Genomic DNA, 13,997 nt, shown 5'->3' with positions numbered 1-13,997 from the left:
ATCTGGGCTTGGTGACTATGAGGTCCTCCCTGTCCTATGTTCTTAGAGTGATCCTCATATTCTTCCCCATGTGTCACCAAAAGCTTGGGGCTGTTTGATTTTTAGAGAGACAATGCCTATCTAGCTACCAGTATAATATAGATTCTCACCTATACCAGCTAGAGACACTCCAGACAAAGTAGGAGTGTGGTGCAAAGATTGGCAGCAGGTTGTCTTGAATTTGAGTTCTCCAGAATACCCCCTCTTTACATTCAATATTTGTATGGCTTATTTGAATAAATATTTTCTGAATACTTTTTATTCAAATTTCTTTGTTTCACTGAGACTTGGGGAACTGAACTGAATGAGTTTTTGTCAACCTGGAAGATGCCGATTAGCTGGACTTCTGTTCTTGTAAACATTACAGTTCCGAAAGAGATTCTTTCCTTTCCCTTACCATCTAGAAACAGTACTTGACATACCCTGTTTCTTTTACTTTGCTGGCCAGGCTAGTTATAACATCTGTAAACACCTAGTTGTAACACCTGTCAAACAGGCCTTCTGCTTTAGCCACACTTCTGCAGCTTAGTAGGAATTATTTGAAAGTAGCCAAGGCTGGCACCAGGTGATTTTGGTGCTGGATTCCTTCTTTTCCTCTGTATTTGTGGATTACATCCCCTAAAGCATCTTTAATGCTCTTTTTTGTTTCTTTTGTATGCATAATGTCCGTTCTGGTTGTATCATATTCAATTAACAAAGGCACATGAGTATTTGAATAGGACTGACTATGTACAATCCAGTTCTTTTATGAAAAGGCAAAGCATTAGTTTTTATTCAAACTGCTTTTAAGTATTTTCCAAAAAAGCAGTCATTCACACTTGTCCTAGCCTAACATTAATGGCCTTAATTAACAGATTCTTATTCTACTTTCCTAGGCTACTGTTTATGGCTCAAATGCAAAATAATTTATTGTTGATTATATACAAGCTTAAGGACATATTGTGCTATGTCCACAATCTTCACCTGTCAGTGTAGTCTGCCAGTGACTGACCATGTCAGCAGCCTACATGCTGTCATCACAGAGAACTTGCCACCTGCCTTTCTCCAAGCACAGTTGTGTCTTTGGGTGGTGGAGGAATGGCAACTGCTGGACACTGCTGCTCCCCGTAGTCCATTCAGTGCCTAGGGGGAGTTGCTCCTTTCCCTTAGTAAGGACAACAGAATCTTGGAAAGATTTCTACTTTCTGTAAGCTGTCCCACAGGACATAAACCACAATCCTACATAGTATCTGGAAACTGAAATAGTTGCCATTTTTCTGCCTTTATTATGACTGGAAATCAATGCTATCTCAGACACAACTGGCACACCAAGCATATGTTGGCTGATTGCAAGACACAACAAGGGTGATGAGTATCTTTATGTACAGTGCAAGCAGCTCCCACCCAGTGTTTCCAGGATGAGTGCCAATCAGTTTTGCTAGTGTTTCTCCTAGAGCCAAAAGCGTGGGGGGTGTTTTGTACAATTGGCCTGAGACTTGGGCAGAGCAGCTGCAGTCCCATTCAGATGTGTGTGACCATTAAGAAACGTGTACAGGAAAATTTTCTCATGGCTTGAACATTGTAAGTTGTTCTACCTAGAAAAAGTCTTAAGCATTCTCTTTATGGGACACGGTGTAATATCTTCTCATTGGCATCTCCGGATCTCTGAATTAGGAAGGTGGCCAGGACTGAGTAAGGAAGCTTGCAAAATACATGGAACTAGAAGCTCATCTCTCTTCCATGATATGAGTGCAGTAATTACAAAGGTGTTGAAAGGTCCCACAAAACCAAGGCAGGGGAAGACTGGCAAATATATTAAGAGGCCTTTCAGACTCTATGTTTGATATTTTAAGGATTCCTGGGCCAGACACTGCCTGTGTTGTGCACTACAGAGTGCCAAACAGATTTTTAGTGCTAATTGAATACTATGATGCTAATTTAATTTCAACTCCTAAGCCAGTGATAACCACTGCACATGAAAAATAGTTAAGATTCTGTAGAAATGCTAGGTGCAGGCTGGCCAAGAAGTGGGGAACAGAAGCAGAAAGTAGCTGCTCTGTCTGACATGTCTTCCTAGAAAACATTCAGCTACAAAGGGCAGATGGGTCCAAACTGCCTGGATCAGCACTACAGTGCTGTTAATGCCCACAGAGTGGGCAAGATGCATAGCTACAGAAAGACCTTGGTATTCAATTCCTTTCCTCCCGAAGTACAGTTTGTGTAGTTAGGATCATGTTTCCAGTAGATCCTAATACTGTGTGTGGTTTGCAGGCCCTGCTTGCTCCCCATTCTTACCAAGGGAGGAAGAAATAAAGATGTGTCTATAAAAGACTAGTTTATTTTTATTTATTGTTGTAGTATCTCTGCAGTGACAGAACGCTCCACTCTCTTAGCAGAGTTACTCTGATGGCATCTGCCATCCTGCAGCCAGCAGAAAGTGTGTGTAGATATTGCAGTGCCTTCAGCCAGCTGCTGCCAGCTACTTACTGTGGTCCAGATGGCAGGTGGTGCCTTCCCAGAGTGCGCACACTCTGTGCTCTGGCAATGAAGCTGCTGACAAGTCATGAAGAGTCATCAGGAGTGTCCACATGAATGCTGCTGGCTTGCTGATGGTGGCTTCTGTTTGCCACTAGGTGTAATTAAGTTCTCATCTGTCTAAACACAGAGTGATAGGGAAGTGGTGGGAGGCTATTAGCACCTTGGTGACCACTCACTTATGCTAGAAGACCTGTCAAAGGATCTGTACACATGGGTGGGCACTTGCTGATGTGAGGAAGGGCTCTACACTACAGTATAGCTATGGATAGATGCATGCTTTATCATGTTTTGTTTGCATGTTTTTGGGGGTTTTTTGACTGAAACCAACAAGCCCTCAAGACATTTGAAACGAAATCAAATAGTCTTTTATTTTGTTTCAATTTGCTAATACAAAAAGAAGCAGAGGTTAGCTGGAAGCATAGGCCAAATCAGAAACTACTGTGCTTCTCTCCATTGCAATTGCCATTCACATGCTGTGAGCAGGCCTGTGCGAAGCAGCAAGTATTCAATTTGGATTTGGATTTGGCCAATTTGGAGGGACAGTGATTCGATTTGGTGATTTGGATCACTGTCCTGATTTGATTTGACCAATTTGGATTCAGAGATTTGGCCATAGACTATAATGGGAAAGAATCATAAAAATACCTATAACTTTGTCCCTTTTTTGCAGATTCAGATGAAAACAGCAGGAATGGTAGCCTTCTGAGGGCATAAAGCCTGACAAGTTTCAAGGAGGTAGGTGCAGGGCTTTCTGTAAAAATGCACCTCAAACTGTTGAAAGCAAAACTCATATCACTTGTGTGTGTTAAGGCAGAGCAGGATGAATGCAGCAGGGATGGTAGCCCCTTATACGGGCATGAGGCCTGCCAGATTTCAAGCAGAGTGGTGCAGAGGTTTTTGTGAATGTGCACCTCAAGGTTCTGAAAGCAAATAAAAAAGTAAATAGGTGCGGAGTGATAAGGGTGGCATTCACTCCATCGGCACGTGGAGCTTGGGGAACCCCAGCAGCAGCAGGTTCACCTTCAGGAAAACCAGCTGCTCCACCAAACCAGGATCCAAGCAGGTGCGGCAATCATTCACAGCAATGCTGAACACCCTCTCACTTGAAACACTGGTTGGTGCACAGGACAGGTGTTCCCGGGCAACCCCTGGCCAGATTCTGCCACACCTGGCTGCAGGTTACCCAATAGGCCAAGGGGTCTCAGTGCAGCAGCTCCAAATCCTTGCCAAGGTAGGTAGCCACCGAGGCCTCTAGGCTACCTGCTGGATGGTGGGGTCTGGTGCTCTTGGCCCACATTGGCAGTGGCCATGGTGGAGGAGATTGGCTTGTGATTGGAGTGCTGGCATGGAAAAGTGGATCCCCCATTTTCCTCGTCCCCCCACCTCTGCCCTTCTGCCTTCCTGACTCTGTTCACCAGTACCTCTGTCCAGTGATCGAGGGTTTTGCTGCTGCAGACACTCTCCTTCACCCTCTGGTCACACATGCTCACCATCATATGGACTGGACTGGACTGCAAGGGATCCAGCCGTCTCCTGATGCCCTCCTTCAGCTGCTTCACCAGTGCCTGCACCTCTGGTGCAAGTGGCTTGACCCAGACAGGAACAATGAATGCCTGGGACTTCTCCATTTTATTCTCAAGCTCATTCACTACAGGGATCACATGGCTAAGGAGGGCATTGCCAGCACTAAGGCTATTGGTGGCCTTAAGGAATTGCTTGAGGACCACCAAGATCTGGGAGATGGTATCCCATGCTGTTTTGTTAAGGGAGCTGCTGATCCCAACCTCCCTGACCAAGGCCATCTCATGGATGGCCTTCTGTTGTTCTACCAGCCTTTCTAGCATCAGGTGTGTGGAGTTCCACCGAGTCTCCACACCCTGCATGATTTTGTGCTGTGGGATGCTCAATTCTGCCTGGTTGTCCCACAGCATCGTGCCCTGCTTGATGCTCCAGTGGAAGTAGCCCGCCACCTTTCTGCATTTTGAAATAAGTTGGCTGGTCATGATGGCGCTGTCACCAGGAGCCTTGTCCCCTTTAAAAACGTCCCTGACTACAAGGTGGAACTTGTGTGCCACACAGTGGATACCAGCAAAGTTGACATCACACATTGCCTCGACCATATTGGTCCCATTGTTAGTGACCTTGAACACACAGGTGAGCTTGCCCTGGCCAGTGAGCCACCCCTGTACCATGCGGTTTCTGGCCACCATGATCTCCCTTGCCACGTGGGACTCATCCATCACCTCTGCTTGAAGAAGAGCCCACCAATGCCCTGACTGATCACACCAGTGCCCTGTGAGAGAGCGGTAGGCATGATCTCCACCCCAGCTGCTCCAGATGTCAGAAGTGAAATGCAAGGCTACCTGTGTACCTGTTTTGCACAGCTCCTCCCTCAAGTACTCCCTGCATGCCTCATACAGGGAGGGCACCACCATCCTGTGGTGCATGCAGGCACTTAGTACAATGGGGCCACAAGCACCATGAGCCGCCTGAACCCGGATGCTCAACAAAGAAGAAGGCCTGGCCATCCAGAGCAAGCATCTCCCCAATGCTCTGGGTGACCTCACTCAACTTGGAAACATGCACCTCTTTGTCTGCAGCTTTCTTCCACTGGTCCAGGGTGGCCTGTCTCTGCTTCATGGAGACAGGTGCTTTGGAGCGAGAGGGGGACTTCTTTCGGGGCATGCTTCAACTGGTGCCAGGCTGAGAAGGAAAAAGGGCAAGGAAGTGCTGCCTTCTGAGATGCGGCAGCATTGCTATGGTGGCGAAGTATTTCATGTCCTTGCCCTGGCTGATCTGCCTTCGGCAATACTGGCAGGTAGCATACCTGGGATCATCTGCCACCTCAAAATGATCCCACACTACACTACCCACCTGCTTCTGCATTGAGGGTGGGGATCCTGCCTTATGCCCCTCATCACCAGGAAGAGGCACAACAACAGGAGGAGCTGAGTCACCTGCTTCCACAACCTCTTCTAAAGTGCCTTCCAGAAGAGACCTGCCTCTAGGGAAACTTTGAGGGGTGTGAAGCACAAACTCAGATTCCCCCTCCTTCCCCAGAATTTCCTTTGCTATGGTCCTGAGCTCCTCTGATTCCAGATCCAGATCTTCCTCTGGCACTGGAAGGCTCACATTGGGAACTGAATTTGGGGTGGAGAATGTTATGCTGCTGCTGGTTAGTGGTGTTAGTGGTGGTGGTGCAGGTGCAGGCACTGCTACCACATCCTTGCTCCCACTAGCAACAGAAGACTCATCACTGCCAGGAAAGAGGGTGCATCTATGTTTGGGGTGGAGGAAACTTGCAGCTCTCCCTCTGCTCCCTCTCCCTCCCCTACCAGAAGACCTGGCACCTACCTTTCCAGCACACTTCATAATGTTTGGTGTGCTGCAAAATGTATGTGTGTCTGTAATATATGTTGTGCTTTCCTGTACAGTGATGACACACTGTCAGGTACAACACAGAAGAAGAGAGACTAGCTACCAAGAGACTAGATAGCAAGCCAGAGCCTTTCAGATGCTGCTGGTCCTAGAGAGACACAGCTCACAAAAGGCACAGATCACTTCAGACACAGCTCGATATGTTATTTCTACATCCCTTCCCAGAGCATTGTGATTGAAAGGGAATTCAGAGAAAGATCACAGCCACTGGCTAACTACAGATGTCAGTATCAAAGCAGTCTTTGCCCATCTCTGCCTTTTCCACATATGGAAAATCACCCTATCACCCTTCCTCTTCTCAGTTTCTATTTCTTGCAAGCCTTCCAAATCTCTGTGAATTGATTTGGAGCCTTCCTCATTTATTAGGACCTTTTAATAGGTCTCATGATTTGATTTGGATTCATAGATTCAGCCGCTGAATTAGGCCAAATCTCCTCCGAACTGGATTATCTACCAAAGCTTCGCACAGCCCTAGTGAGTATCCCCTGTAGTGTACAGCATTATATGATATGAAGGAGGGCCAGAATTTAACCCTTTTTATATTAATAATTTGATCAAACCTACAACTCTATTAATCATTTCCAAACCACTGTATCTCCAGAGGAGATAGAATATATCTTCCATTATGAATGAACTCTGTAAAAGATGACTTACAGACATCTGTGGCTTATGATGAGTTAGCCACTGCTGCAACAACATGCCTCTTCTAAGTAGACTAGCCAATTGCCCATCAGGAATGATGGTGGGGGGGAAGCGGGTGGGGATAGAGCACCTCCACTCTGTGCCACTGTGCCCTCCCAGGAGCAGGGGGGGAAGCTTGCCCCACCATCCGCTCCATCCCACTCAGCCAGCACCCCATGCTGCCGCGGCCTCCAGGGAGCAGGGCTGCTCCATCCGCTTGATTGCTGCCCCCTCCAGGGAGCAAGGTGGCCAGAGGGGTGAGGCCAACAGTACTGGCCTCCCCCCACCCACACCCCACTCTGTCTGCTCCATCATCATCGCCTCTGGGGAGACAACTGGCAACTCACTGCCTGATGAGACAACCAGTTGGAGTGCAAATAAAGCATTATGAGCAGGCAGACAGACAGACTAAGGCTTTTATAAAATTGGAATGGTCCCACCCAGGGACATTTTGGTCACTTAATTTTAACATAACCTGTTTTAAAAGCTTGTTATTAAAGTTGCAAAGTCAAGAACTTGATAGCTAAGAAATGCTGAAATAAAGACATCCATGCAACCAGTTGATTAATGCACCTTCTTCATGCACTACAATATGATATGTAACAGATAGATAGCCATGGGTCAGGATGCTGGGCTCTACTTCTAATGACCTGCATTCACTTCTCTGAATCCCAGAGATTTCCTGCTTTGTTTTGAATAACTTATGCTGGCCACAGGGGAGTGGGGGATGCGTTGTGGGTAGAAGATGGCTTCTACAACTCCCTAAGGGTGACTTGGGCTTTCCACAACACATTGGCTTAAAAGGTGCCTTTCCAGGATGTGCTACATGCTCCCACCCTCTGCTGTCCCCAGCCTAGCCCAGCACTCTGCCCAACCACTCCCTGCAGTCTGTACCTGGAGCAGGGCAGGAGTGGCCTTAGGACTCCCCACACCCCTGAGTCACATTTCTATCTTTCTAAATTTTAGGTTGGTGATGCACTGGAGATGCACCAGTGGAGAGAAGCAGAAACAGCAGTTGGGTCCTAGTGCCAGCTTAACTTGGACCTGAGCTAGGTCGTTCCAGCCTGCTACTGGAAAATGTTGCAGACTGTTGCTTTATAACATTACTCTGGTAACCAGAGACATGGCTGCTGTGAGGCATTCACCAATCTTGTATATGAGTCCTACCCTCTGGACCCAAGCGATTTAAATTTTCTCTGCTTCTAATCTCTTTGGCACATTCCCTCCCCACCCTTCCCTCAAGCATGTAGCTTATCCTCCAGAACATAGATTCATAGATTGTAAGGCTGGAAGGGGCCATGGAAGATCATTGGGTCAAGCCCCCTGTGTTAGGGTGACAACATTTGGATTTTGGGGAGCACTGGATTTGCAGCTGAATAAATACTTTAATCAGTGGCTCAGCAAAGCTGCTAACCACAAGGCAGCATGTTATATTAAAAGTAACATTGCAAAATGCTTAGGCAAGCAGTTTCCTAACAATATAGTAATGTGTGAGACATATGACTCAATTGTGTAAAAGGAAGAAGATGCATCCCACCAGCTATCCTCAGGAGATAAAGCAGAAGTAAGACCTTGGAGATGAAGAAGGAGTCAGCAAGAGATGGCAAGTGACTGGGAGAAGCAGGGTTCAAGGTCTTGACCATGTGCTCATAGCAAAAAGGCATGTAAATGAATAAAATGCATAGGTGGTTCCATGCTAAAGAAACAAACAGTAAAAGAGGCGGAGCTTGAGATAGGAAGAAACATGGGTGGAACAAAAGTAGAATAAATTTTAATGAGCATGATCCAAGGTGCATAAATATGGAAAAAAAATTAATGTTCACTGCAGGTCCCTGGTTTGTTGGACCTTTGCCTGAAGCTGTCTCCATTCTGAAAAAAGCTGTTGTTGAGCAATGTGTGCTGCTGTTTGCTCCCTAAGCAATGGGATCCCTGAACAATTGGATTGTCATCTCCCTAGTTGTTGGGCGCTGCCTCTTTTACTCCTGTTTGGAGTCAGGGTCTAACACCCTGCACCAAACAGGAAAGAGAGCTGGGGGGTCAGGTGACTGTCTAATCTCCTTTTGAAGTTTTTCAGGGTAGGTGATTGCACCACCTCTGGAGGAAGCTTATTTCACAGTCTGGACACCCTGACTGTGAAGTATTTTTTCCTAATGCTGAGCCTGACTCAATCTTCCAGGAGTTTCTGGCCATTACTCCTGGTTTTCCCTTTGGGTGCCCTGGTGAACAGTTGCTCACCAAGCCCTTGATGTACTCCCCTAGTGTAGTGGTAAGCTGCTACCAGGTTCCCTCTCAGCCTTCTTTTCCTCAGGTAGAAGAGTCCCAGATCCCTCAGCCTTTCCTCATATGGCTTACCATGTAAGATTGACCATACGGGTGGCTCTTCTTTGGACTCTCTCAAGCTTGTCCACATCCTTGTTAAAGTGTGGTGCCCAGAACTGGATGCAATACTCCAGCTGCAGTCTTACCAGTGCTGAGTAGAGCAGAAAAATCACCTCCTTGGCTTTGCTGGAGATGCATCGATTGATGCATGCCAGAGTATTATTTGCCCTACTGGCTTAGCATTGCACTGCCAGATCATATTCATACTGTGGTCTATTATTACCCCAGGTCCCTTTCATTCAAGGTGCAAGTCAGTTTGGTGCCGCCAAGCCTGTAAGTGTGTTGGGGGTTGCTCATCACGATGTGGAGCACTTTGCATTTCTCATCATTGAACTTCATCAGGTTGCTAGACTGTCTAGGTCTGCCCATAGCTTATCTTCAAGTGTGACCAGACTTCCCTATAACTTGGTGTCCTCCACGAACTTGGCCAGTGAGGTCTTCACTCTGACATCCAAATCATTAAAAAAGATGTTGAAAAGTACTGGACTGAGCACCCACCCCAGTGGGACACTGCTGCCCACTTCTTGCCAGGATGACACAGATCTGTTCACTATGACTCTCTGGGTCCTATCCTGCAGCCAGTTTCTCACCCACCTGACTGTCTTGGAGTTAAGCCCCCAATCCTCCAATTTCCTCAGGAGGACATTGTGGGATACTAGATCGAAGGCCTTTTGGAAGTCACGGTATACAATGTCAACCTGCTCTCTCATGTCTGGGTGATGAGTTACCTGGTCATAGAAGATGAGGTTGGTAAGGCAAGACCTGCCTGCTGGCTGTCATTCAGAATCTTACCTTCTGCAAGCTTATTGCAGATAGACTCCTTGATGAACTTTTCTAGGATTTTCCCTAGGATCAAAGTTAAGCTGATTGGCCTATAGTTACCTGGGTCCTCCCTCCTCCCTTTCTTGTGGATGGGCACAACACTGGCCCTCTTCCAGTCCTCAGGGACTTCTCCAGGGTGCTATGAGTTGTGAAAAAGTTTTGCCAGGGGTTCCACAATGATTTTGGACAGCTCTTTCAGTACTCTCGGATGAAGATCATCTGGTCTTCCTGACTTTTATATGTCTAATTTTATTAATTGGTCATATACCAATTCTACAGCAATAGTAGGAAGGCGATTATTCCTACTGTGCTCATCCTCCGCTCTGTTCTACATGTCTGCCTTGTCTCTTTTCCCTCTCGCTAAAACAGCTAGAAAAGAAACTTGTTCTGTCGTTGCCAGTCAGCCTCCTTTGTCAAGTACAATCCTCATCACCATTTATTTTACCAGATAGCCAGAGTCTCCCACTAGATGATCTGTTGCTTAGTTACCAACCCTCTTGAGCAGACTGGTTCGTCTAACCAACCTTTTGTCCAAGTATGTTTCTATATTAATAGTGGGCTGTCGAGGGTTAGTGACCCTTCATTGCCCTCCATTGTTACACCTGTTTCTGCAATTCTTCGAATTTCAGTCCTATGTGGAAGTAAAAAGGCAATAGATAATGCAAAGAAACTTCATAATCAAAATAGTGTGTGGAGTTTGGACCAAACAGGCTTTATTATTTCAAACTGAAATTCATATGCAGACACTCCCCAGGTCATCATATTGTATTACCCAGAAATATTCAGTTTAGTTTAATAAATAAAATATGCGGAGGGATTTCTTGAAAGCTTGCCCTCTACTAGATTTTATTTCAGGAGTAACAGTATTTTTTTCTGGGCCATCATTCTCCTTCCCCTTTGTGCAATAGATTGAATTTGATTTATTATTGTGGTTGGTAGTGACTGAACGCTCTATCTATATGAAACCTACTGGGTGGTATATATGAAATCCTAGTGGTTTTTGTCCATTTCTGCATGAGTAGTTGCTCACATCATAGAAACCATCCTCAGATAACATCTCTGTTAGTAGACTTGGTAGGGATGTTATGGCCTAGAGATGAGGCAGCGCCAGCCTCTTCCTGGTGGAGAAGCTGAGGTGGTCTAGACAGAAAATTGGTTGTGGGGGCTACACAGACAAAGGCAGGACATGAGCCCTGCAGGTTGGACTGGGCCAGGAGCGCTGTGCCTCTGCCAGCTGCAGGTGGGAGCAGGGCGGGTTCAGGTGCGTGGGGCAGGCAGCGGCAGCCTGGGGGGAAGAAGAGGGGCTTGGGCAGGGGCTATGTTCGGAGGGGTGGCTATGGGGGGCTAAGGCAAATTTTGGGGCGGCTATAGTTAAGCCCCCTCCTAGCATTGCCCCTGCCTGGAGATTCTAATTGCTTTCCACAGGTAATCCCTTTCTCATGTTTCACTTTTCCTTTTGCCTTTTGCTGATTCCTGAAAATTTAGGTTTTGTTTTCCTACCAATGTATGAGGGATTTGTGTGAAACTTCCCAAAAAGTTAACAAGAGATTTCCACATAAATCTCCCAGGCTTCATTCCAAGAACAAAGTTCATTTTTTATAAAGCAAGATTTGTATTGTTTAGTCCTTGTATTTCTCCACATGAGCTTATATATATATATATGTCAGAGGGGCAGAAAGCCAGCTGTAGTAAATTGACATCTGCCCCACAGATACAGTGATAGCTTTTTAATCATTTCCATGGTAGTAGTCCTACCATGGAACTTGACATGAAAATTATATTCAGATTTTAAATTCTGCATTTAATTTGGACTGAGAGTGCCTAAAAACTGCCTTCCATTTCACAAAAGTGAGACTTGATAACTCTACCCTAACAACAAGGGTTTTCAGTGAAATAGTGAGGTGCCAATATAAGTTAGTGTGTGAGAAAGCTAGAACTTTTTATAAAATGAGAGGCCCAAGGAAGGGTACTTGAAAGCTTATCTCAGTCTATCCCAGGCATGCATTTGGTTCAATAAAAGATATTCCTCACAAAAATACTTGCCTGTAGCTTTTAGTAAATACATTTATTTAGAAATAGCTTAAGGAATAGAGTAACAAGGAAGTAAAAACATGTAAAGTGCTCACAAAAGGCAGTGGGAGTCTTTTTATTGACTCCAGTGATTATAAGAAAGGAAAATCGACTTCTGTGAAATCCTGCTTTTCTTGCTCCGGTAAATTAGTCTATGGACATCAGTGGGACTGTTTGTATGAGTTACATTACTACACTGATAAATATCTTATGCCCCTGTGATATTTTACATATATTTTGCAATTAACTGGTTAATTGCACAATAAATTTAGACCAGCCACAGGTGCGAAGTAATGATCACATCATTAAATGGCTAATCATGCAATACATTTAGACCAGCCACATGTGCATGTGATAAAAATAACTACTTGCCTATGAAAAGTGCCAACGAGCTATAAAGTTACTGCTTGAAAAGGTGTAACAGCTCTATATATCTGTTTTCTATCCAGCTTTAATTTAAACATGTAGCAGGGGTCTAAGTGTCAAAGGTCATGTAAAATTCACAGAACTCTCTAATGTATCTTGAATGATTGTATGAAGGAACCTACCTCTGTTTGGGACTACTTCAGATATTTTGGAAGGTTATGCTAAACCATTTGAACTCAATAAAAAAATCTTCTCTTTTTAACTATTTATTTTGGCCTGTTCTTTTAGCCATGATCAAAGCTGTGAATGATTTAATATTTGAAGAGCAGAAAGAAACTATAGAGTTAGAAATAAATTTCAAGTAATAAGGCACCATTAGAGCAGTAGTAACATCAGACAGGGAGATTCTGTGCCAAGAGAGATAAATTCCTTATACTTAAAGAAAGGAAATTAACAGCCAAGGTATAAAATTGAAAGATTGAACCAAGTAGCCATACCACTTGCACTGAAGATAACTTATTTTCTTCTTAGGCCCTTAAGGTAATCCTAATATTAGAGTGGGAGGTGGGTATCTTCAGTTTATCAAGTGTTTCGGAGCCACAGGAAAACTGTAGGTATGGGATCTAGGACAGAGGTGACTATGACCCCAGCTGACTTCCTGCCCTTTGGGCAGGGGGCTGGACTTGATGATCTCCCGAGGTCCCTTCCAGCCCTGACGTCTATGAAATCTATGAAACCTTCAAGGTGTAGTGGACCAAAAGCAGGTCACTGCTTGTGATCTAGCCACCATTGCTGCTTTCCACTGCTGCCATTCCCCTCTGCTGCCAAAGTTACTGTTGGTGTAATTTGTGATTCAGCCACTGCCAAATAATACCTATTTCCCCCACCACAAGCTGCTACTGACATCCTTGCTTCACATGCCAAAAGAAATCACTACAAGAAAGTGAAGGTCCTGAAATCTTCACAGACAGAAGTCCCCCTTCAGTACCCTCCATCCCCCTCATAGTGGGGTTTGATCCAGAATAGTGAGCTGAATCATAAGGATGGGCTGAAGAAAGTTCACTACAAGTTATGAGTTATATAGTGGTAACCTAGTAATCATTGTACTGAAATCATTTAAATACCTGCTACATGAGTATCAAAAGAATCAGAGTGGGTAATAGGCCTGTGTAAAGCAGCTAGTATTCACTTCAGATTCAAGGGACAGTGATTTGATTTGGTGATTCGAATCACTGTCCCGAATTGATTTGCCTGAATCTGATTTGGAGATTTGGCTGCTGCGGAATCAGCTAAATCAGACAGGACCCATCCCCTTCCCGCTCTCCCAACCCTGGCAATGGCTGCCCTGCCCGGCCCCAGCTCCTGGCTCTTTGGAAAAAAAAAAAGCCCCAACTCACTGGCTGCTGCCAGGTGAAGGGCAATCCCTGCTGCCCCCCCACTGCCTCATGCCACATGGGGGGCTCTGCCATGGGCCCCCTCCAACCTCCGCCTGCTCTCCCAGCCCCACCATGGCTGTCCTCCTGCCCCAGCTCCCAGCCCTTAAAGAAAACCCAACAAAAAATCCTGACTCACCAGCTGCTGCCAGGCAGGGAGGTGATCCCCGCTGCCCCCCACTGCCCTGTGCTGCGTGGGGGGCTCTGCCATGAGCCCCCAGAAGCCCCAAGGCTGCTGCAGCAGTTGGTGAG

Source organism: Crocodylus porosus, unplaced genomic scaffold (assembly GCF_001723895.1).
Source record: "Crocodylus porosus isolate Cpor-Errol unplaced genomic scaffold, CroPor_comp1, whole genome shotgun sequence".
NCBI lineage: Eukaryota > Metazoa > Chordata > Crocodylia > Crocodylidae > Crocodylus > Crocodylus porosus.
This window is presented reverse-complemented; position numbering follows the sequence as displayed.